This window comes from Falco rusticolus, chromosome 3 (assembly GCF_015220075.1).
Source record: "Falco rusticolus isolate bFalRus1 chromosome 3, bFalRus1.pri, whole genome shotgun sequence".
Lineage (NCBI taxonomy): Eukaryota > Metazoa > Chordata > Aves > Falconiformes > Falconidae > Falco > Falco rusticolus.
This window is the reverse complement of record NC_051189.1, coordinates 94,880,276-94,902,981: the sequence shown is the minus strand read 5'-3', so window position 1 is coordinate 94,902,981 and position 22,706 is coordinate 94,880,276. Positions and strand designations below refer to the sequence as shown.

At 42.3% G+C, this 22,706-nt stretch overlaps 1 long non-coding RNA gene across 1 annotated transcript; it reads right to left on the bottom strand.

Moving 5' to 3' along the window:
* Nucleotides 1-910: 910 nt before the first annotated feature.
* On the bottom strand, nt 911-6,562 carry LOC119144928. The gene is made up of 3 exons (XR_005103252.1): nt 6,463-6,562; nt 5,626-5,758; nt 911-1,139 (listed from the first exon to the last, which is right to left on the bottom strand). It is a non-coding gene; the product is annotated as an uncharacterized LOC119144928 (long non-coding RNA).
* Between the last annotated feature and the right edge of the window lie 16,144 nt (nt 6,563-22,706).

The window sequence follows — 22,706 nt, the reverse complement described above, 5'->3', positions numbered from 1 at the left end:
TGAAGCACTAGACTCCTCCAGAGAGAATGTCAGCCCCAGCCCTGGGCAGTTTTGACAAACAGAGTATATATTGATACATGATAAAGTATGCTAGAAATCACCCCAGCGCTAAAGGCTACTATAGTTTTAATATCATCATTTGAATTAACAAGCATTCTGTGGAGAAATAATGAGCTTTCATTATTCAGAACATCATCCTTACCCCGGGAACTCAGAAACCATTAGCTCTTGAGAACTTAATGAAAAGATGATAAAGAATGTTTTAGATAAAAGTTTGAACGGGTGCACTTGGTAACTAAGGTAAAATATTAATGTTTCTCCCGGTGATGAATCGCTGTTGCTAAACTCGAGGAGATGGAGGGGTGTGCAGGTGTTCCCGTGGGCAGCGGCCGGGATGGGGGGCTGGCACCGCCAGTGCACCCCCCGCTGCCACCGGCATCCTTTGGAGAGCAAAGCGAGGGGGGAGGCGAGGCGGGAGAAGGGGGGGAGCTGGGTGCTTGGCTCTCCCCACCCTCCCCACCAGGTATTTTCCCACCATGGGACTGAAGCTAAACATCCTAATGCTGTTTCCCTCTCATTGGGATTCCCTTTTTTTCTTCTTTATTAAAAAGATAGCTGGGGCAATGCAGCCATGAGACAGTGGGAAGGGGCTGAAGGAACAAAACAGAGCAGAGCAAAAAAGCCCTTCTTGAAGCTGCTGGCCCCAGGCTCGGTTCAGGCAGGTCTGAGGCGCTCAGGCCGAGTGGAGTTGCCACTTTCTGAAATTCCATATGGGTGGCTTGCTACATGTCTGCAATAAAAACCCTCGGCGCAATAAACGAAGAAAAAAAATATATAAAAGTTTAAATTTTATTGGGTGTAAAGCTCTTAAAGAACTGCTGTTCACAAAGAGTATAAAGATTGCTGAGTCTCAGCGTACGTACCCCTACTAAAACGTGTTAGTCCTGCTGTTTTCTTTCTTTAACTGTAGCAATTTGCTTTCTTGCTGTTCTTTAATCCGTGCGCTTAGCGGTGCGGAGGGCTGGCAGCCTGCTTCCACCTGTGGGCGGCCGGGAGAGGCTGGCTGTCCTGCTGGAGCAGGTGGGGAGGTGGCACGGGGACCCCCCAGGTCCAGGGGGCTGTGAAAGGGTTTGTTCTGGCTAAGAACGTGAGTGGGGGGAGGAGGAAGAAAACAAATGGGAATAAACTATCACATAAACAGTCTTAAGTCACGGTGTTTGCTGCTAACAGATGCATTTAGGTAAATGCTGTTACCTCAAGAGGTGTTATCTTCTGGGGATCCTTATCATAATTTTGTTTTAAATCTGAACAGCTGTTGTTTAACTACCACAGACCACAATTTATCTACAGCTTGAGGCCATAAAGGTACTTTTATTACACTCTCTTTCCTTTTTTTTTCTTCCATTTGATTTAATTTCAGCATGTCTGACACCAAAATGCTATATACAATTTGCATATTACAATATGCACTATTGCAGATTCCATACACTGCTAAATGGGAAAATCGGAACAGAATGGTAAATGGGGAAAGCTTGCAATGACAAATAAAAGAGGAAGATGAGCTCCCATGTTTCATTTACATGTAAAATATTCTGACAATAGTTGTTTCCCCAAGAACAAAGAGCTGGTTTTTCTAGGGTGACTGGTTTATGATGGCTGCAAGAAAAAAAAAAAAGGATGTTTTTTTTGGCACCGGAACAGAAGCATGCTTATCTGAATTGAGCCCTGGGGCTTGCCATATAATTGGAATAAAACTTAAGTCTTACTTAAGAAACCAACAAATATGGAAGCACAAACCATATCCAAAAGGAGCAGCCAGGGTGTACTAAGATCAAAAATCGCCTCTCTGCGGGCGAAGTCCTGTCTGAAGCTTGAATCCTGAAAAGGACTTCAGCAAAATGTAGTTTTGTTTTGAGGCACCTGGTCTTTTTTAGTTAATAAACTTTGGAGATCATGGGATGCAGGGAGGAGAGGTGTTGCAGGTGTTTTATGGTTCTTATGTGGGATCATTCCAACCTTTACATCTCTGGGCCCGATGACCCAGGTGGTATCTGCCAGCCCTAGGTTACTGCTTCCAGTCCTGCAAAGGGATCTGCGTGGATGGAACTGAGGTTTTCACTGCCCTGCTGTAGGAAAGGTGTGCGGCTCTCCTGGTATTGCCCTTTTCCTTGGGGAAAAAGGTGGCCTTTGCCTCCAGAGTTGTCAGTCCAGCAGCTTTCACCAGCACAAAAATTGTGACGGGAAATCTCCTCACATGTAAGGTTTTGGGTAAGAATTTGAGTTTGGATAGCCCTTAACACTTAACCCAAACCTCTAGAGTTTTGCCCTATATTAGTTTTTCTTTGGCATAAATAATAATTACTGACTTAATTGTATGTTTAATAGTTTGATGACAGAAAATATATCTCGTCACCTTTACTCCCCTATTTTCTCCATCCTAGCTGCGAATGTGAAAGCTGTATGCATCTTTGGGAGTGGGGTGTTCTTGTTGAACTGTTTTCCTAAGTGCAGAATACATTAATCTGTTGGCATTTAATAAAAGTAAATAAATACTATTCCATAGCTTAGCTTCTGTTTGACCTTTTGTACTCTAACATCCATCAAGTAATGTGAGACTGCTTAGCTTGGCTTTTCAAGGACAGCGTGCAGAAAACAATCTGGTGAGGGGTAAGTGGGCTGGGGTGTGTGTGACCAGTTAATAACTACCCCTCAATGCCCCTCTTGGATGCTGTTGGTGAACAAACTGTGTTTGTCTCCTTGACACTTAACGCTTAAAATGAGCACAGGTAGAGTGGGTGGGCTATGCTGTGATCCCAGAAGTCAAAAAAAATTTTTTAATATCTGTCCCAGTCAGTTTAATGTCTCTGTTTAAGCTTCCCCAACTTGGGAAAGTGGAAAGAACGAAGATATTTTTTTTTCCTTCTTCCTGGAGAGGTAGCAGAAATAGGAAAAAGACACCTTAATGTAGTGGTAGACTTGTCAGCATGGAGTACTCATGTCCTTACAGATATTGTGCAGTGCTCAGTGTCTTGCAAATGAACAGTGGTGGGATTTATTGCAGTATGTGCAGGTATGAACCAGTGGCTAATGTCTCTTGTATAATATTACTCCTGGAAGTACAACTCCACAAAGAATACTGTCTGGAATTACAGGGCAAGAGCAAGTCAACAGTTAATTGGCTGTGCTGTAATTACTTCTAGATGCATAATATGCAATACTTATAGGACTTGTAGAAGTGGCATACAAATTTCACAGTGGTCTCCTGGTACTTGATCATGTGTGGAGGATTTTGGTGGTCTCTGTAGACCTTGGGATTAATGGCACTGTAATAATTTATTCCTGCTCTATTTTAAAATAGTGGGTGTATTTTTATTTTCCTTTTTTTAAAAGATGAAGTCTGCCTTTAATTGACTTATAGGGTAGAGGAAAAAAATAGGACATGCTGTTCAAAGGCTTTGTCATTCCTTGCTAGGATGGAAGTCATTCTACTTGCTTTTTGTTTGCTTGGAGTTGTTTACGCTTCTGGCGGAGCATGGAAGCAGTGTGTAGTGTGCAATGGTACTGCAGCCCAGCGGGTCTTTGAATAACTGATACCTGATTTTCCTCACCTTTAACCCCAACGTGTGTAGATGCAATTTCACCGAGTTTATAGAATTACTGTTGTGGTCGTACTGGGTAAAGATCTGAAATGTCCAAGAGCTGTGTGGCTGGGAACATGGATGAGATCTCTAGGCAGCAATGAATTCTTGTCCTGGCTATGTCTCACAGTTTCAGCAGTCCCCAGAGCTGTGGCTCTTTGGATGTTATCCAAGCCTCTGAAGTCAACTGTAATCCTTCCCACTGCAGCCGTGAAAAGGCTCTGCAATTTGGTGGCATGACAGGCACCTACCAGGGCTGCTGAAGCCAGACTTGGGAAGTGGCTGTGGTGGGACTCCGTGCACGTGAGGTTTGTACGTGCTTAGCTCACCTGCCTTGTGCAAGGTGGATACCGAAGTTATTGTGAAGCTTTATAATATGGACTTTGGAATCCCCAAAATGCCATTTATACTTTACCTTATTAAATATGGAAATCATGTCAAAGGTAAATGTCAAGGGGCTATAAAATTACCCTTCTTATCTCCTGTACATTTATCAGTTGATAAATGGAAAGAAGCTGCTGCCAAAATAACTGTGAATGAATAATTTATAAATGACTGATGCATCGTGTATGTTGTTTCAGGCAGAAAACAGTAGGACATCAATAATCAAAAGAAGTTGGATTAATTTAGCAGTATTTTGCAGTTAATATTTTTATCTAAATGCTGCAGTCTGGACCTTTTGTCATCGTGAGATCCTTCTCTTTGTCGCTAAGGACTGATCCACAGATCACTGAAATCAATAGGAGTCAGCTGTTTACTTCAGCAGGCTGTGAATCAAATTTATAATATGCATATATAGCTTTTTTCCTCTGCACTGACAGTGTTCTGAATTTGAATTTCTTTAGTGCTGTGTGCCTTCGCACAGAATTTGGTTCAGATGTTTCTTCCCTCCCTACCTCCTTGTGGGCTGAATGTCCCAGGCAAGAAATTAGGAGAACCTGATGAAACAAAGATGAGGGAAATGTGGCTGCCAGAAGAAATACCGATCTACTTTTGTTTATCTACATACTTTTGTTTCTGTTCACACAGAGAAAACTGATTTCTTGCAGCTTAGGTTTCAGTGCAAGGCAGACTCTTTCCAGCATCTGTTTTTCACAAGCCTACCCCAAATAGATAACATTTTGAAGGTGTGGTTTTCTTTTTTTTTTGCACCAGTCATCACAAATAAGGTTAAATGCTGAAGAGGTAAACTAGATTCTTTCTTCCTGTTCTCTTCATGTGATTTAAATATGGCCCATTTTGCCCATCACATGACAGAGCTGCCAGAGATTGCCTCAAGCTAGTTTATGGCTTTAACTAAAGGTCATTTTAGGGGGGAAAAAAAATCCCATGGAGCAAGGGGAGGAGACAAATGTATTTAAAAAAAAAAATACATTAAAAAGTAGCTATTAAGCGTTTGTTCTGAAGAATGCAAATGAAAAGGAGAAGCTGCCATTATGCTGGAATGAGTCAGGGGAAAGAAATAAAACCACACTACTAATAATAAACTCTTCCTCCCTCCTCACAGCGCAACGCTTCACGAAAGGAAGGTGCACAAAGCAATTGCCTGGATTTCAGTCTACAGCTTTTTCTACCTGACCTAGATATCTGACTAGCAGTTCACCACTGCAGAAAATGCCCTACTGCAAAACTCCTATCCCACTGGCTGCTAATAAGAGCAATTCTCACGTACCACTACATCCATCCCCACAATGTAATTGGTCTGGCTCTCCCAGCTAGCCGCCGCTCCTCCTGTAGGGCCACACTGTGAAGAGAAATCCCAGACCTCCCGAGGGCTGAGGGGCTCCAAAACTGCGCTATGTTATCAACAGCTACATGGTTAGCTAACTGCTGTGACTAAATGGAGATTGGGAAGCACTGCAGGCAAGGGATGAAAAGTGATGCCCTCCCATAGCACAATGCCGATATGCAGAATTGGCCGAAACAACGAAACTTCACAGACAGTGCAGCAGAAGGCATTGGCTCTCTTGTTTGGGCATTTTATTACCTGGAGCAAAATGTGCAGAGAAGGGAGATAATGAAGTACTTGACTAATTCGGTGTGATCCAGCTGGCTAAGCCAGAGGGGCTGCAGAGCAGGAAAAGCTACAGAACTCACTGCTAGCCATTTTCCCTTGATACCTGTGAAGCCAAAACAAAGAAGTGCAGAGATCAAAAAAACAGGGCAATATCAATATCAGAAAAGGGGAGGAGAAACCTCTAGGATTACCCCCCTTCTCCCTTCTGCTCTCTGTTTGGTGGTGGGTGTGGGTAGGGAACGTTATTTTCATTTGCCTCGTGCTAACTTCTAATCTATTGGAGAAATTCACCAAATTTCCGAACGTTTAGCATCCTGTGTGCCACAATGCTCAATGCCAGCTTAATTTTTATCTACCATTTGTAATTGGGGAAATAAAAGGCAGGTTTTGTAATACAGGCACATACATAGGAGTGCCTACAAAAACTCATATCCCCCTTTTCCGCAGCCTAAAAGGTTAGATAAACTATACAATTCTTATCCAGAGGGAAATTAGAAAATAAAGTGTGCAAATTCCTCTCTCCAGTTCTTAGGCATCAGTGTGTTTTTTGCTGCTGCCTGTAGGTTTTTTGTTTGTTTTTTTTTTTCTCTGACAACCCAGCTATTTAAGCACACAAGACTCATTGCTGCCTCTGCCTCTTCCCCTTCCCTGCCTGCTCCACACTATCTTCCTTCAAAGTGCAGTGCAATTCCAGCTGCACTAACAAGCTGTTTCCCAAACTAGTGTATTGTTAAAAAAAAGCCAAGCCAGCAGTAAGTAAAAGGCTGTTACTCTACTTAATTAAATAGAAAAGGCTAAACTTCATACCTGGTGTAACGTAGATGCGATGCCATAAGAAGAATTGGAGAAATACCCATCTCCACCAAGGCTGAATGTAGCCCATGCTGCTCATCATGGCTGCCAGGGAATGAATCACTGCTGACCAGTCTGCCTGCCAGCCGCTGTTCATACCCTTTTTTTTTTTTTTAATAGGAGACAGGCAGACACTATGCATCATTCAGAGATGAGCATCACAAACATGCTTTGCAGGGAAGGCGACCACAGCAGACTGCCAATGCTCTTCCAGTGCCAATTATAGTGATGGTTTAATCGTAAAAGCAGATTCATTAAAATGGGATCAGAGCCAAGGTGTTTGTGATTTGGAGGCTTGTGCTAACTTTTGATAGTTATCATCAGGGGCAGCTGATGTGACATCACCCTGCAACTCTACGTGACTCATTTTTTTTAATGGACCACATGCCTTTGCATGATAATTTTGCTGCTAGAGTTAGCTTGGTATTAGCTCAAAAGACAGAAACATCAGCACCCAAATCTGAAGATGTGTTGAGAGATTGCAGTTGTCATGGAAATAAGGGGCAATGGCTGATGCTTACCTCCTCTCTAAAATGAAAGTCCACATTTGCTCCCTTCAGCCTGGAAGCTAACAGAAAGGACTAGATGAAATGGCTACTTTCTGACGACATGGATGTGATGAAATCGGAAGCCCTTTTTAGGTTTATATATAAGTTTTCCTGAAACATTTTTCTCTAGGAAAATATTTTCAATATTGGAAAAATAAATCTCTGTACCTGGTTCAGTTTTTCCGTATGGTGGTGGTGTGACCAAAAAATGCCTGGAAAGCACCTTGCAAAAGCTGTTTTTGAGTGTCAGTGGTGAAGGGGCAAACATGAAGCACTGGCCTGTGGTCGGGCTCGGTTGTTGTGGTACAGTTGGGATTTTCCTGTAGGAGATGTGTGTATATCTGGCTGCTTTTGCATGGGTACAGGCTGTGCTCTTCATGAGCTGATATGGAGGTTACATGGTGCTGTGTACCACCTAACCGAGGGTATCCATGTGATGCAGATTAGCTGCTCATTAATAACTCATGAGTTCAAAGAGTTACAACCTGACAGGCCACCTCCTGTATCAATACAGCTATCAATAGTGGTGACGAAAATTGTTCAGACAAAGCCTCTTAAGGCGCTACTGGATTTAGCAGCACAGGGATAACGGGAACGTACTCGTCCCTGGAGGAACAATAACCTGGAGCTATGTTGAGTTTAGGGAAAAAAATTAAAGCAAAAAGTTTGTATTCCTGGGCATGATGGTGACCAAAGAATATAATGTGAGCATATACATACGTATGGTATCTCAGTGTTGTGTTGCTACAGCTGTTGAGCTCTAATCTCATGAAGACATATTTCAGAGTAGCAACCTACTGGGACAGAGCTGTGACCAAACTGTCTTCGTGATTGTTCTTGCACTTTGAATGCTTGGCTTTTCAGCCTTCATGTTACTCTGTCGGGGAACGTGGTTGAGAATCATCACTGTATTTAAAACCATAGCTCTGATGCGATAAGTCTTTAGTGAAGTGTTTAAATAAGAAATGGTTGGGCAGCATCACATAATCTGCTGTCAAGATTGTGTCTGGCTCGGTGGTCCCACGTGCAAGTAAGGATCTATGGAGCTGCTAAATTTGTGGGAATGTTCAAGAGAATAAGTATGTGCTGTGAAGCTCAGCATTGTACAGAGAGTCATTTGGGCAGCTTAAGCCTCAAATTAAATCATGCTTAAATCCTCTTCTACAAGCAGTAGAGACATATAGATTTCTTTAAGCACGTTAAGCATCCCATCCCTGTCTATTAGGATGATTTTATACTTAGGTTATGGTGGAAGCTTGAGACCAGCTTTTATCAAGGCTTTCCTGCCCCTCTAACCAAGTGTAGTTTTTGGCATAGGTTGTTGCAATACAAATCAGAAAATCAAGGCATGTTGTGTACCCTATTTTAATGAGGATTAAAAGAGAGAACATAACGGCTAGAACTGGCTGGTAAGGGAGAAGGGGAGAGCTGTGTTGCCAGCCTTCTCCCTGACCACAGCTTGCTTTACTGTCCCTTGCAAGCTGGAAGCACAGTGGGTCCCAGCACATACAGCTTGCAGGAAGGCCTGCTTCAGGGACGTGGCTCCCAGCTCCCCCTAAACATTCTGCAATCACTTCACTGGTACAGGAAAATATGTCAGACTGCTGCCAGAGTGAAAATCTATTGAGAATGATGCAATGTTTGTTATAAGGAAACAAGCTTGGCTCCTGTTAGCCTTCCTTGCTCCTCTGGGTGAGATTTTTTTTTTTTTTTTCCCTCAGACAGCATGAACCAGCACCAAATCCTTGCTTGGCACCCAGGGGGGTGGTGGGCAGAGTGGAGGGGAGCTGCTGGCCACTGGCCATGCATCCCTGGGTCACCCCAGGGCTCACAGGGGTCAGGCAGGCATCAGTTGGGTAAAATCTGTGTGCCCTGCCTCACACCACTGAATGTTACTCTCATGTTTAAATAACTCGCAGGTCAGTTGTTTTTCTATTTTGAGTGTGTGGCAAATGAGGCTGAGGCAGCTAGTAAAATGAATGACTAATTTCCAGGTTTTTTGTCTTTCTGCCTCTCCTGCTGCTGCTCTCCCTGAAGGTCGTCACGGGGCAGCCTTACCCCAGTGACTGGGGATGGGTAAGCTGAGAAAACAGAAGCAGAAAAGCATCGTTTCCACCTGTGGGAGCCTGGTGGAGGCTGTATTTCTGCAGGGGTTGCATTTCAGTGTTCTGGGGGGCAGGGGGATATTTCCCCCACTGCCTGCAAGCTGGTGGGAGCCCTGTGCATCTCTTGACCAGGGAAGCCTTCTGGAAGGGGGGCTGGTGTCATAGCCCTGGGTGAGGTGGCCACTGTGGGACCCAGTGAGGAGAGGTGGGGAGGGAGGGCGATCAGTGTGACACTGCAGAGAGCTCACTTGCTTTACTACTGCTGCTGCTGCTGTTGCTGCAGCCACTGCCTGCAAAGTTGTGTTTTGGTTTGTTTTTTTTGTTTTATTTCTTGTGTGTGTGGGTTTTTTTTTTATTTTCTACTGATGGTGGTGGTGTGCCTTTGGGGTAGTGGCACACCCCTGCTTTGGCAGAGGGCTGCAGATCTGCAGCAGAAGGGAAAAGGAGGGGAAGGAGGGAAAGATCATCGGGGCCAATTCCTAGGAGCACACGCAGCAGTTCAGACCTTTCCTTCCTTCACCGTAACCTCTGTCTTCCAGTCCTGACTGCCTGCTTGCATTAATTACTCCGTGGTCCCTAGATGCATTCATTTCAAGCTACCTTTAGGGTTCAAAGTGCAGAAACCAACTGACCAAGGTTGAAAGCAATTAACAAACAGGTTATTTTAAATTAACAGCTTCTTTTAACCAGCTGTCCAGAACTGTGTTTTTTTTCTACAGCAGAATTAGCAAGGCAATTTACCTCAGTGAAAAGATGGCTTGGGATTGCTTTTGTTATTGTGCTGCCTTTTCCCCTTTTTTTCTTTTTTAAACTCATGCCAATTTAATATAAGCACTTCCAGCTTGGATTTAAAAGGAGCATTGAAATATACTGACTGCCTAAATGAATTTGGAATGGTGTAGGATATTGAGAAAGAGCAGTTCTTTTGCTTCCTTTAGCTATCTTGTACTACATCGAGATGGGTCTGCTTGTGAATGGTATATTGAGATGCCAGCACTTTCTTGTGGGGTTGGTTTTTTCCTTCCTTTTCTTTTTCTTTTTTTTTTTTTTCCCTTCTTCTGCCTTGCCTTCCCTCTTCACATAGGTGCTTTGTTGCCTGGATCCTCACTGGCTTCTTTACCTCTTCATCAGGAGCTGGATTTGCAGACAGGAGCAGACTCAGGCCGTACCCTGGGCTCAGCCAGGAGCCACGAGGACAGTGGTATGCAGAACCCAAACGCATAGCCTTGATCCCTGCAGGAGCTTATTAGCTTAGCCTAGGTGCTCTAATGACTTTTATTGCTTTCTGGTCAGCAGAGAGCATGAGATGATCAAGCCGTCTTCAGAAACCTGGGAAACAGAAGCAGAGCTCTAAGCCCTTTAATACTGCCAGGTATCTTCTCTTTTCTGTGGGTTTTAATGTTAGGACTGTCATGTCGAAGGATGTTATGAGGAGGAGCTTACAGCAGTAATCTTGAGGGATTCATTCAAAATAGGCTGGCCTTGGTTGTCCACCTTGACTCAATAATATGCCTTATGAATCTTCCAGCCTTTGAACCCTGCTGTGTCAGATTGCATTTTGGCAGTAGGATGATGCAGCAAGATCGTCCTGACTGATCACTGAGAAATGTTGCCCAACAGTTTAGCCCAGGTCCACCTCTGAATTTTTCTTCCACAAGCTCTACTCAAGTCCCCTTTTGCCATGCTAAGTAACTTTTCTTCCTCTTTGATGCATCTGCTCTTCAGAGGCTTTCACATTGTTGTGCTTTTCTTAGCTATTGTGTTGGCCAGAAACGATTCCCAGGGTGCAGCTGGATACTTACACATGACAGCAGTTCTGGAAATAATTGCCTCATCAGTGTTAACACCCTTCCAAGTCAGACTTGGTAATTCTCAGAGTAAGTCCCAACTGCTTTTGGTGCAAAAGCGAGCAGGTTTGCCTAGCCTACCCTCAACCATCAATGATTTTGTCTCAGCTTCTTAAATTGTGCTGCTTTGCAAGAGAATGTCTGGGTTATTTGTTTCGGGTTTTTTTATTTATTTTCTTTCTTTTCCTTTTTTTTGTCAGCTTTTGATCTTCCCTGGTTAGTTCTGCTAGCCCTCCAAGCTATTCTGTAGCTGTTTTGTATGAACTCCCTCCAAACTGCCATTAGTTTTTGTTTACACAAAATGCAGAATTGAGCATGCTTTTTCCATAGTAGACTGCACCCGATCAATATAGATAAAAACCTATTACTTCCCTGTTACTTTCTGTCTCTGCATATGTAGCCTAAAATTGTGGTGACCTTTTTTGCTGTCAGACTGCATTGTGGACTCATGTCTAATTTACTACCTGCTACTGACCCTCAGTCTCTTCTACCCATTGCTGCTTTCTAGGTTTGCGTGGTCTGGAGGTTTTTTTTTGTTAAAAAAAGCCCCCAACATAAACAACAACAACCAAAAAAAAAACCCCAAAAAACCAAACCGCAAACCACCCACACCATGCAACTGTATTGTATTTTTTCTAGGTTGAATTTCATCTTGCAATTTTCCTGCTTGTAGGTTCAATCTCTTGACATCTCAGCTGTTTCTCTGTCCTCACTGAGTTTTCTGCCTCTTACGGGTTTGGTAGTCTCTGTAAATTTAATTCTAAGAAACTGCAACCTTTTAATGTGATTCCATGTAGAAGAAAAGAGAGGTTTCACTGCCCTACAGATGTTATTTTGTTGCAAATGTTTTGTTTGCATCTATTAAATGTATAAATCATTAGTATAGTCAGCCTATCTATTACATGTGTTACATCTATTTGTTTGCATCTATTACATATAAACATCGTTAGGATAGTTAGCAAGTGCTGATAGATGGAAGCTGAGTGACAGGTTACTTATGGAGAGGTGATTTTGAGAGTCGTTGGCTGTGTGATAACAGAATCCCTTTGGATGGATGAGATCACCTGTAGCCCTTAACAAGGAGATGAGCAGGGCAGCTTGCTGGGGAACTGCTGTGGGACAGAAACCCAGTGGTCTGGCAAGGAGCTACTAAGAGATGCTGACAGACAAACGGGAACACAAATGGAAAGGCAGGGAAGTATGAAGCAGCTCATAATGATGGAATTTTTAGGTGAATGAAGAAGTCCTCTTATCTGCTGTGTGTTCTTAACTCAGCATTTGTAGCCTTGGTGCCTATATCGAGGTGAAGACAAGGCAGTGTATGCTTTTAATGTGGGGTAAATGCCCATCTTGTTGAGTGCTTTTACTGATTTAGCTGACTGCTGTGTCAACTAGACTTTACCTTGCTTTCCATAGCACAGCCTCCCTTCTAAAGGAAAGACAAGGGTGCCATGGGGTAGGAGGTATCCCAATTTCCAGAAAGTCTGAGGAAAAGGACTTGATCTTCCTTTTCACTTGGAAAAGACCTGTTATTCTATATGAGTAAAACAGGCTTTGAATATACGTGTTTATTTGAACCCTGTACACATATTCCACAGGGAAGTTTCAGAAGATGTTCAAGTCCTTCTGAATCAGTAATGGGGAGGGGAAAAGCTTCTCCAAGTAACTGTGATCTGAAATAACTGAATTTCTCACAGCTCTAGTAATATGAAATGTGTATTTAAACATGGGTATCAAGATGAAAGAAACCATGATTCAGAAGTTTTAATTCATTTGTTAAATGCCAAATATTCTCTCTGATTTCCTAGCAGTAGTGTTCAGAGTCAAAATTGACTGAGCTAGAAAAACAAAAAATTGACCTTGTGCTGTTGATCTTGGGGAAGCTACAGTCACTGTGTGCCAACTCAGGATCTGGTCATGAGAGTGCAAATCACTCTAGCTTCATGCTTGGCATGTCAGTTTTGCTATTCATCTACCTGCTATTAAGGTCAGTGGTACTAAAGCGCTGTGGTCTGTGGCCAGTGCAGAAGCTTCAGCAGTAACACTATGTGTAATGAATGTTTGTGTGAAACATGCTCATGCTATCAATTAATCAGGGTTTGCTTCTCTGGCTTTTTTTTTTTTCATGTTTTCACCATTGTACAAATTTGACAAGCAGAGCTGTAAACAAAAAAAAAGGTGTTATTAAAAACATAAATGAGTTAGGGAAAGGAAGACATTGTCAGGAGTCTGGGCTTTAACGTTCCCCAGAAATTGCTAATGATGTGAAGAAAGGATTGTGATTTTAGATTTCTAAAGCTGATTTTTGACAGGTCAAGAGATCTGCTCATCAGTGCCTTCTGAATTGTCAAAGCTTGATACCCTGCTTCACAAAATGCGAAGGGTCCTGTACAGCAGCGTGCAGTGAACATGCCACATACACCCCAAGGGTCTTAAGATCAACAGCTGGAGAACAGACACAGTGAGCTACTGTTCCACTTTTTGTTTCTCTTCATCTCCGTTCCAGAAAATAAGGGACTAGCTCCATCCTGGGTGTAACTCTATAAAGGTTTTCTGCACCTGAAGAGTCTTGAAAGATGTCTGTCCCATCATCTGGAGCTGTGACTGCTGAATAATTTAATGGCGATGTTTACCCTTGTGTGTCAGGGTGCCTGATGAGAGACATAATGTGCAATCAGGCAGAACCAAGATAGTGCTGTGAAACTGCGTGTCAACCGCTGGGTTATTGCCCGATCCAGTGCCTAGTTAGCATCTCCCTGCTTCCCCCGGCCGATTTCAGATCGTGTTTGCACAAAGCCCAGACACTCCTGTGCAAGCGTTGAAAGAAAAAAGAAGTTAAACCAGAAGGTATTTTTTCTGAAAAGAAATTCCAAATGCTTTCTTCCTGTTTGTAATATGCCTATGCATGACTATACTTTGTGGTGTCCCAGCCCTGTTAATAATGGGGACCCCGAGCCTGTAAATAACAACTGCTGTTTCTACAAGGCAAGGTTTGTATAACTTGCCCTAATTTTGATCTCATTTACTCTTGATGTTACGCTGCTGACGTTCTGCGGAGGTTGCTGATTTACTCTAGAGTAAATAGTAGCAGAATTAATTCCAGCTGTCTATGTGATACATCAGGATACACAATGGGATGTAAAGTCACAAATGCCAGAATGACAAAATTTGGTTACTGAAGCTGTACTTTGTACCTGACTTATTACGGACATTGTCCTTCACAGCCTGTGACTGGGAGGGTGCAAGATCCATTTCCATGAGAAACGTGCGACTTGTGCCAAATTATTACAGATAGATTTATGATACGGACAAGAGACTGAAAGGAAACAGTATGTCAGAAATGAATTAGAAGTCAAGAAGGAAAAAGAAATGTAAAACACTTGGGCAGCCTGTATCTTTTTAATATTTTAAATAGAAAATCATATTTCACTTGCTCAGGGCCTTGGTCTAGGGAAGGTACTTAAACTGATTCTTAAATTTGACATGGACACATTGGTACTTGAAGCACAACTCTTTCTCTAGTGCTTTCCTGTGACTGGGTTTAAGATTTCAGGGGAATGGTGCCAGTTGTATGCTTTTTTATTAATTTACAAATGGCAGTTATTAGGATATGATCCATATTGCTTTCATCTCTTGTTTTATTTAAACACTTGCAAAGTGCACCAGCTAGAAGCTTTATTTGGTAGGCTAATTACATGGCGTGTACTACTGATAAGAACAGAGTTGAGCAGAATATCTGCTCGGATTAAGAGTAAAACTTCCTTGCAGGTGCTTGCATCTGTGTGTTTGAGAATTAGGCAAGCTGAGTTTTGTTGTCCTGGATAATTCTGAAAAATTGAATTTCAGGCTGACATACTTCAATATTTTTGTAAGGTGTTGCATATAAGGAGCTAAAGGAACCAATTCTGCACAGCTGAAGTCACAGACATATTTTATATTTTTTTTGGTGAAAACATAAAACAAAAAGAAAACAAATATTGAAGATCTATAGTGAAGAAGGCTACCAAGGGAAAATCAGCTCCTCTGCAGTAAATTTTACAGTGGTCCGCTTACTAATGGAAATCATATGCCTATACCAAAAACAGGGAGAGGTATTTAATCTCATGTGTTCTAGTTCACTTTATTTATGACCTCTGTTACAGATATTCAGACCCCTTTTCCTAACGTCATACGTGGCTGCAATTGCATACCAATGGCATTCGCTTGCCATATTTGTGACAAATTGCAATCAACAGAATTCAAGAATTCGTTGCAGGGAATATCCACAGAGTAAACTTTGGCAATGTGAAGAACATACATATATGTGTATATATGTGTGTATATATATATTTGTACTATGTGTTCTGGCAGTTGTGGATGTGAGCAGGTCTTTTTCTCTCCCTCTTGCATCATCCCAGGTAGGTCCTGCTGGGCTAGAGGCGTGGGTGCTAGCCACGAGCTGCATGACCAGTAACCTAATGGCCAGGAGGCACCAGCTTACCGGTTTGCCAGTTGCTGTCGGGAAGAGTGGATTATGGCTGAATTTGGACTCAACAGAAACATTAATCTGAGTCTTTCCCTCCTTGCCCAGCTGTTGCATTTTATGAAATGTGTAGGAATGTAATGATCCCTGAGACACCAGCTCCTCTTTTGGATTTGGTGGAACTGGTGCCTGGGTTCATGGATAGGTGTGGGAATGAGAACAGATTTAGTAGACAGGCAAAGTTGACCCATTTTTTCTCTCAAAGAAAATGTACTTGATTATATTTTTTGTCCCCAAAAAACTGTGGTGTGCTAAGAGAGTCACGATGATAAAAAAGCTAAAAAGTTATCACTCCTGTTTATTTGCTGTAAACGATTCTCGCGACTTAAGTCAGAACATAATGCGCTTGACTGACTGCACCTCCCACGCTGTGCTGCTCTGAGTGGAAATAGGCTTGTAGGAGATGTTCTGCTTTCCCAGTTTCATTTTCCCTTCTGAGTGCAAACCTTTGTTAAATCTAGGAACCGTTGTAGACTGTTTTTATGAAGGATCATAAGAAGTTAGGGTTTGCAGAGGCCAATTAGTTCTGCTCCATCTCTCTGCCAGTGCAGAGTCGTAGTATACAAAGTAATTCCTCGTGCTTTGTCTAGCTAATTTTTAACGGGGCCATGTAATGTTTTCGCAGTTGAACAAAAGTCTTTATTTTTCCCCCCAATGTTCAGCCTTAAAATGTTCTCTTTCTTGCTTTCATCCCATGACCCCTTGTTATATAGCCATGTACCACACTCGGCAACTTGATTTGCTGCTTAGTGTTCACAGCATGTAGGTGCATGTGGAAGGTTGTTGTATTTTGGCTGTATAGTGTTTCTTTTCTAAAAAGGGAAGTCAGAAATATATACCATTGAACCCCTACCATGTGCTGTGCAATCAGTTATACTGCGTGGAGGAGCACTGATGACAGACTTTGAAGGCTTAACAAGTCACTTTGTTGCAATGAGCTGCTTTTTTCATGTAGTATTCCACGTTCTCCTCACCCCTGTGCTCACAGTAGGAGCCAGCTTTTTTTTTGCTTCTCCTTATTTGAATTCTTTCTCTTTTAGCTACCCAACTCCATAATAAACTGTAACAAGGCAAAGATGTACACATAGTAAATCGCTTCTTTTGGCAGAGGAGGAAAGTTTGTGCTTGCTTTCATAATCCTCTTTACATATTCCAAATTAATTTCTTTCCACAGCTTTTCTCCTTTGTATGTTGCTGCCTTTTTTTTTTTTTAAATGAAGCTATTGTCTGTTACCCTGGAAAACTGCTGTCCCATACACACTGTGCTGAAGATATCTCTGCCGCCTTCCATAATCTGCTGGCTTTTACCAACGTCACCACCTCCGCTTAGTGTTACAGGGATATAGTCAGATTGATTTTGGCCAACAAACAGCCTTCAAGTTCCTGTGAGACCTGGCAGTTGTGGAGTTCGGATTTTTCCAAAATAATTTAGTAGAAATAATGTATGTAATTTCAAACAGATAATTTAAATGGATACATGCCACAAATAGAAATTCTTTAAAGTTGGCCTACTGCACTGTCAAATATCTATGTGAAGGTAGCAATAAACACAAGCAACAATTAGTCTGTTTAACAGAAGATTCTTCTAGAAAGGAAACAAACCGTGCCCATAAAACTATGCTCTCTTCCCTTGCACTGACCAAAATATGTCGTCCGAAGCAGCTTTAACATCTATTGATGTTACTCATGAGGAATGATCTTTCTGTTGCAGTTTTCCTGTCTTTACTGTGGTCTGGAAATGGCTTAAGCAAGCCAGGTGTATGTCTGGTTGGTTTAGACAAAGAAGTTGAGTTAGGTAGCTCTAGTGTAAACCCAAGCCCTAGTTCCAGTCTAGCTTTTTTTAGCTGTGTTACTATTTTAATCAGGTGAGTTACAAGATGTGGCTAATAAAGTGGCAACTGAGCCAGTGGACAAGGAGTATTGAGAAACGTGTCCTCCTACTCATGAACCTTGTTTAACTCCAGACCACCGAGTAATCTTTGCAAAAGGTATGCAAAAGTCCATTTTCACAAAACGTTTCAGCTGATCCATGGTGACATTTCACCCAAAGTACTGGGTGTCTTGGTCGTTTCCGAGCTCATTCTTTGAAAATTAAGGATGCTGAGTTTCTGCACGCTGCAGAAGAACTGCTTCCTGCTTGAATGCAGCATACTTCGTTTGCACTACCTGCTGCTGTAAGCAGAGTTTGGCTTGTATCATCACAAACAAAAGCGATCTGTGAACACCATCTGCATAGTATTGCTGCTGCTTTATGCTGCTGGTGTTCCTGGCTGTTTTGAGCCCAGGGTGTCGATCTGGCTGTAAGGCTTAACATGCTGATGTAGATAGGTGTGGAGAGGCTGCTACAGCTGTTATGTCTCCTGTGTTTTCTCAGTGCTTCCCATTGGTATGTCCTTCAAAAAAAGAAATAATTATCACTATTCTCCTTCTGGTACCAAATTGAGGCACAGTGAAAAGATGTATCATATTTTAAAGTTAGTGGCCAGGCCAGGAATAGCACATGGTGGTGTGAAATTTAAGTCCAGTATTAGGTAGCAAAAGAGCATGCAGGCTGGCTTTTAAAGCTATAAAAGGATAATGCGAAATAATGGTTTCTAATAGCACTAGGGGTATCAGCATGGCTTTGGAAGACACCCCAAAAGCCTGCTTCACAAGTGAAATTCAAAGATAAAATGCAATACTGTCAGTTCTGGTCTTCACGTTTGGTAACACATGGTTATCGCATCTATTCCTGCTTCTTGGGTTCCAAACTTTTCGTGTCTTGCTACTGAATGAGTAAGTTAAGTCACTGAGTTATTACCCCATGCAAAGTGCTGTGATTTTTAATGTGATTATAAAGATAGAACTGAGAAGCATGAAATGTGTCAGTAGATAACAGATCACCAGTCCCCAGTGCGTGCATATCACTACCTAAAATCCTTGGGTTTGACCCAGGAAAATAGATCTTGTCACATCGCTTAGGGTTTTTGTTTATTTAGTTAAGGTAACAAAGTTGCTACCTTTCACAGGCAGGATGTAAATTGCTTTTCTGTAAAGTTTTATCAAAAGCATCAGTGAATGTTACTTGTAGAAGTGACTGTTATTTTTCCAGATGATCATGTGCTGTATAATGATGGATGTTCCAGGCACCAGGGAACAGGCTTGTAATAGTTTTGGTTTGCCACCCAGAAGAGGGCCAGAAGTGGCATGCTTGGCCATCTATCTAGGCTCCTGGTACAGTTTTCACAGTCAAAGGAAAGGTGATGAGATCTTTTAAAATGACCTAGGAATCTAACAAAAAGTGAGTTTTCTTTGGTGAGTTTTGGACCTTCAAGTTTAGGAGAAAGCTGAATCCTGCCCCAGTGCTTGCGTTGCACACATCTTGGGATGCTGGCCAGGCAAATGCCCTCAGCTGATGGAACAGTTACAAATTTCACCAGGTCCTCAAAGCATCTCCCCCTGCTGATTAACATCATTTCTGCCTTGTCCAGGTTGAGCAGCAGCCAGCTGGCCTTCTTCCAGAAACCAATTTCTGCCAGACATCGAGGTTGGCAGCAACCGTGTCTGGGTCAGGAAGGAAGGAGATAGAGAGCTGGGTGTCATCAGTGCACGGATGGTAGTGCAGTGTGTGCTGCTTCACAGATGCCCTGCAGCAGCTGATGAACCAGAGAGGTGGATGGAAGTGAACCCAGTAGGAAAATCTGAGGATGCACAGTCACTCAGCAAAAGATGTGAGAGAGCATATAATCTCACATGGAGGGGAGGGGAATGTCTGGAATTTCTCCCTATGGATTTTTGAGCTCATTGGTGTGTAAATCTCATAGTGAGCAGCTTGTTCTGGGCAGTATTTTCACTCAGCTGGTGTAAATCCCTGTGGCCTGGGTTGTGAGCGATGCTGGTATCGCTCAGGCAGCAGAATGTGAGGGATGGTGACCTGCTTTCTGAAACACCCCCAGTTTTATCAGCCTTTTCCAAGCACGTTACAGGTGTATCATATATCATACATAGAATGATTTGGTCTGGAAGCGACCTTAAAGACCATCTAGTTCTAACCCCCCGTGCCATGGGCAGGGACATCTTGCACTAGACCAGGTTGCCCAAAGCCCCATCCAGCCTGGCCTTGAATGCTTCCAGGGGTGGAGCATCCACAGCTTCTGCCTCACCACCCTCACAGCGAAGAATTTTCTTCTTGTATCTAATCTAAATTTACCCTCTTCCAGTTTAAAACCATTCCCCATGTAGTGTCCTATCACTACATGCCCTTGGAAAAAGTCCCTCTCTAGCCTTCTTGTATGTCCCCTTTAGGTGCTGGAAGGCTGCTCTAAGGTCTCCCTGGAGCCTTCTCTTCTCCAAGCTGAAAAGCCCCAACTCTCTCAGCCTGTCTTCATAGGAGAGGTGCTCCAGCCCTCTGATCATCTTCGTGGCTCACCTCTGGACTTGCTCCAACAGCTTCATGTCCTTCTTATGTTAGGGTCCCAGAGCTGAATGCAGGACTCCAGGTGGGGTATAATTTCAGACTATGGTGGATATTTATCAGTTGAAGAGACTGAGGTATACAAGTGTATGGTTTTGTACTACAGGTTCAGCCTGTGATGTGGACGTGTCCACTTTAACATGTAGCCCTGTGAGTTTGTGTTTCTTTTGTAGGACTTTGCAATACTTTACCATAAGGCATTGCTTGTGTGCTGTTTTAGCAATTAACTCTATCAAACTGTGCCTGGGAAGGGGTAAAGATTTCACAATTTTCAGTTTCAGAGAGCTGAAATGTACCTGGGATGACTTGTGACCTTCAGTGAGATGAAACTGAGCAGGCAAGCCTGAAATGCAGGACATCTCAGGAGATGCCCTGAGGAGAGGGAAGAAGTGGGAGAAGCAGTGGTTTGAGCCCAGGAATAACACCTCTCCCTGAGGCTTTGTTTAAGATGAATATTTGGAACATAAGGCTGAGACTTATGAGTGGATTAGTATTGTGCAAAATCTGTGAATTCAGCACGAGCTGCTACTTTAATGCAATGTCTTCAGGACATGAACTCATTATGATAATGATGTGATTGGTAAGGAGAAATTCAGAGAGTTTTGCTCCAAAGAGTAAGCGCTAAGAAAAAACAGTATTAAGAGTTTAATGCTTTAAGTTGAGTGTCTGTAACATGTAATTTACATGCATTTTGAGTTTTTACATACCAACAGGACTGCTCTAAGGGTTGCGTCTGCTGGCTTTACCCATAGCAGAAGCCCACTGACATTGGACAGCCAGCTGTGCTTCTTATCAGAGTAAAATATTGCCGAAGAAAAAAACAGAATTTGGCAGAAAAGGATATGGAATAAAATACCAAAGAGAAAGTTTTCACATAACTGAACTGTAAACAAACACTTAAGTTTTGCACACAACTTATTTTTAAGCACTGTCATTTGTTAGTGAGACACAAGCTGCCAAACCCCCAGCAGTGGTGGCTTGGGGACAGCAAGTTTTTGAAATAATGCTTTGGGAAGATGGTATTTTAAAACATGTATATGTGTTTGTATTTCGTGTGTTACAGGGAAGTGTTATGGTTCCATAGGTTTAGGCTAACTGTAGATATTTGGACTTTGAATTCCCATCTGACAGTCTTGCCAGGGGTGTTTATGCCTCCTCAGTTTTCTGTGTACACCTTACATTTGAGAACAGAAGTTGAACAGTAAATCATATCAATTGAGCCATTTTATTTTAAGCTGGTGGAGGGATTATGTAAACTACTAGATGTTGTTTTTAATTATCTGGATTTGGTAATATGCAAGCTACTAATTCAGGTTTCCAAAATAATTTGCAAAAAACACGGTTGTGGTTCGCTGCACTGCCAAACAAATAAAAATTTCCCTCTGAAAATTTTCTTTAAACAAACAAACCCTGGAAATCAATTCTATACCTGAGCCTGTGTAGGGATTTCCTATATTATATAAAATAAAAGGTTGGAGTTGTATGTTTGCAATCCTGTCCCGTCTCATTCAGATTTTCAGATAAATTTTACTCCCTTTTAAGATACTCTGTTACAGGCATTTCAGATTAAGTAGTAGAACTTAGATAAGGCTCATTCCAGGACTTAGAAGTTTTACATTTGATCTAATAGGTAAAAAGATTCTGCAATGAGTATGTCTAGAGAAAGCATAGGTGTATGCCCGTGTTTGATTGTGCTTTAAATAATAATATGAAAAAGTTACATAGGATTTAGAGTGCTGTTGTACACGGAATGGTGCATCAAAACCCCTATGGCAGCATTCAAAGAATCTGTCCCACTGGAGCCCCATTAGCTATCTCTTTACCAAAAAAAAAAAAAACCAACCAAAAAAACCTTTCACCCCTGTACTGCCCCCTTTATGTGCTTTTAAAACAACAGTTGCTCGTTTTGTACTTTGCCTCAGCGGGTCTGTTTCGCCAGCCATGTCCAGAGCTACTGCGTGTTCATTCAGCTTCCACTGAGAGTAGCTGGGAGCAGAGTCCTCAGCATCACTCCAGATCAAGTTCTCTTGAGATTTATTACATTATAATACAAAATAGCTCATTATTATTTAAAGCAGTAGGCTGATTGAAGAACACACTTGGTCAAATGCAGGGTCTTCACTGGCTAATAGAGCGTTTGTGATGAGGTTATGGTTTTCTCCTGCGTTCATATTGCTGGAATTTACAGCAGTTTAATTTCTCCTTTGCTTTATGAGTTAATTACCAGTGGTTTACTATAAGTGCTCAGTCTTTGACAGTTAGGTTGTGCAGCTGCATGGGGTCTGATCAGACATCTTGTACAGTGTTTCTCCTGTCGGGCAGAAAGCAACTGTTATTAACCAGCGAGGTGGCTGGCGGAATCATCGGGGTTTCGGGGTCTCAGGGAGGGACGATAAACAGGAGCCTTATGGTCTTGTTGAGTAATTGGAGTCACTTATCTGGCTGAATTCGGGGGCTTTGGAGCCTCATTTGCTACCTAGCTGGCAAACAGATTTTATCCATTTCCTTAGGTATTTTTTTCTTTTATTTCTTTTACCAGTTGGAAATGCAAGAGCCTTTGTTTCTTACCAATAGTGTGTCTAGTTGGAAGAGTCAGTGTGTCTTTTTGTGTTTTATGTTTATTGCTACTTAAAATAGCTGAGAAAATTGGCTTTTAAAGTCAGGGGCATCTACTTCTGTTGGCAAATTTGCAGGGAGCTGATGCGACCAGCTTGCTTTCACATC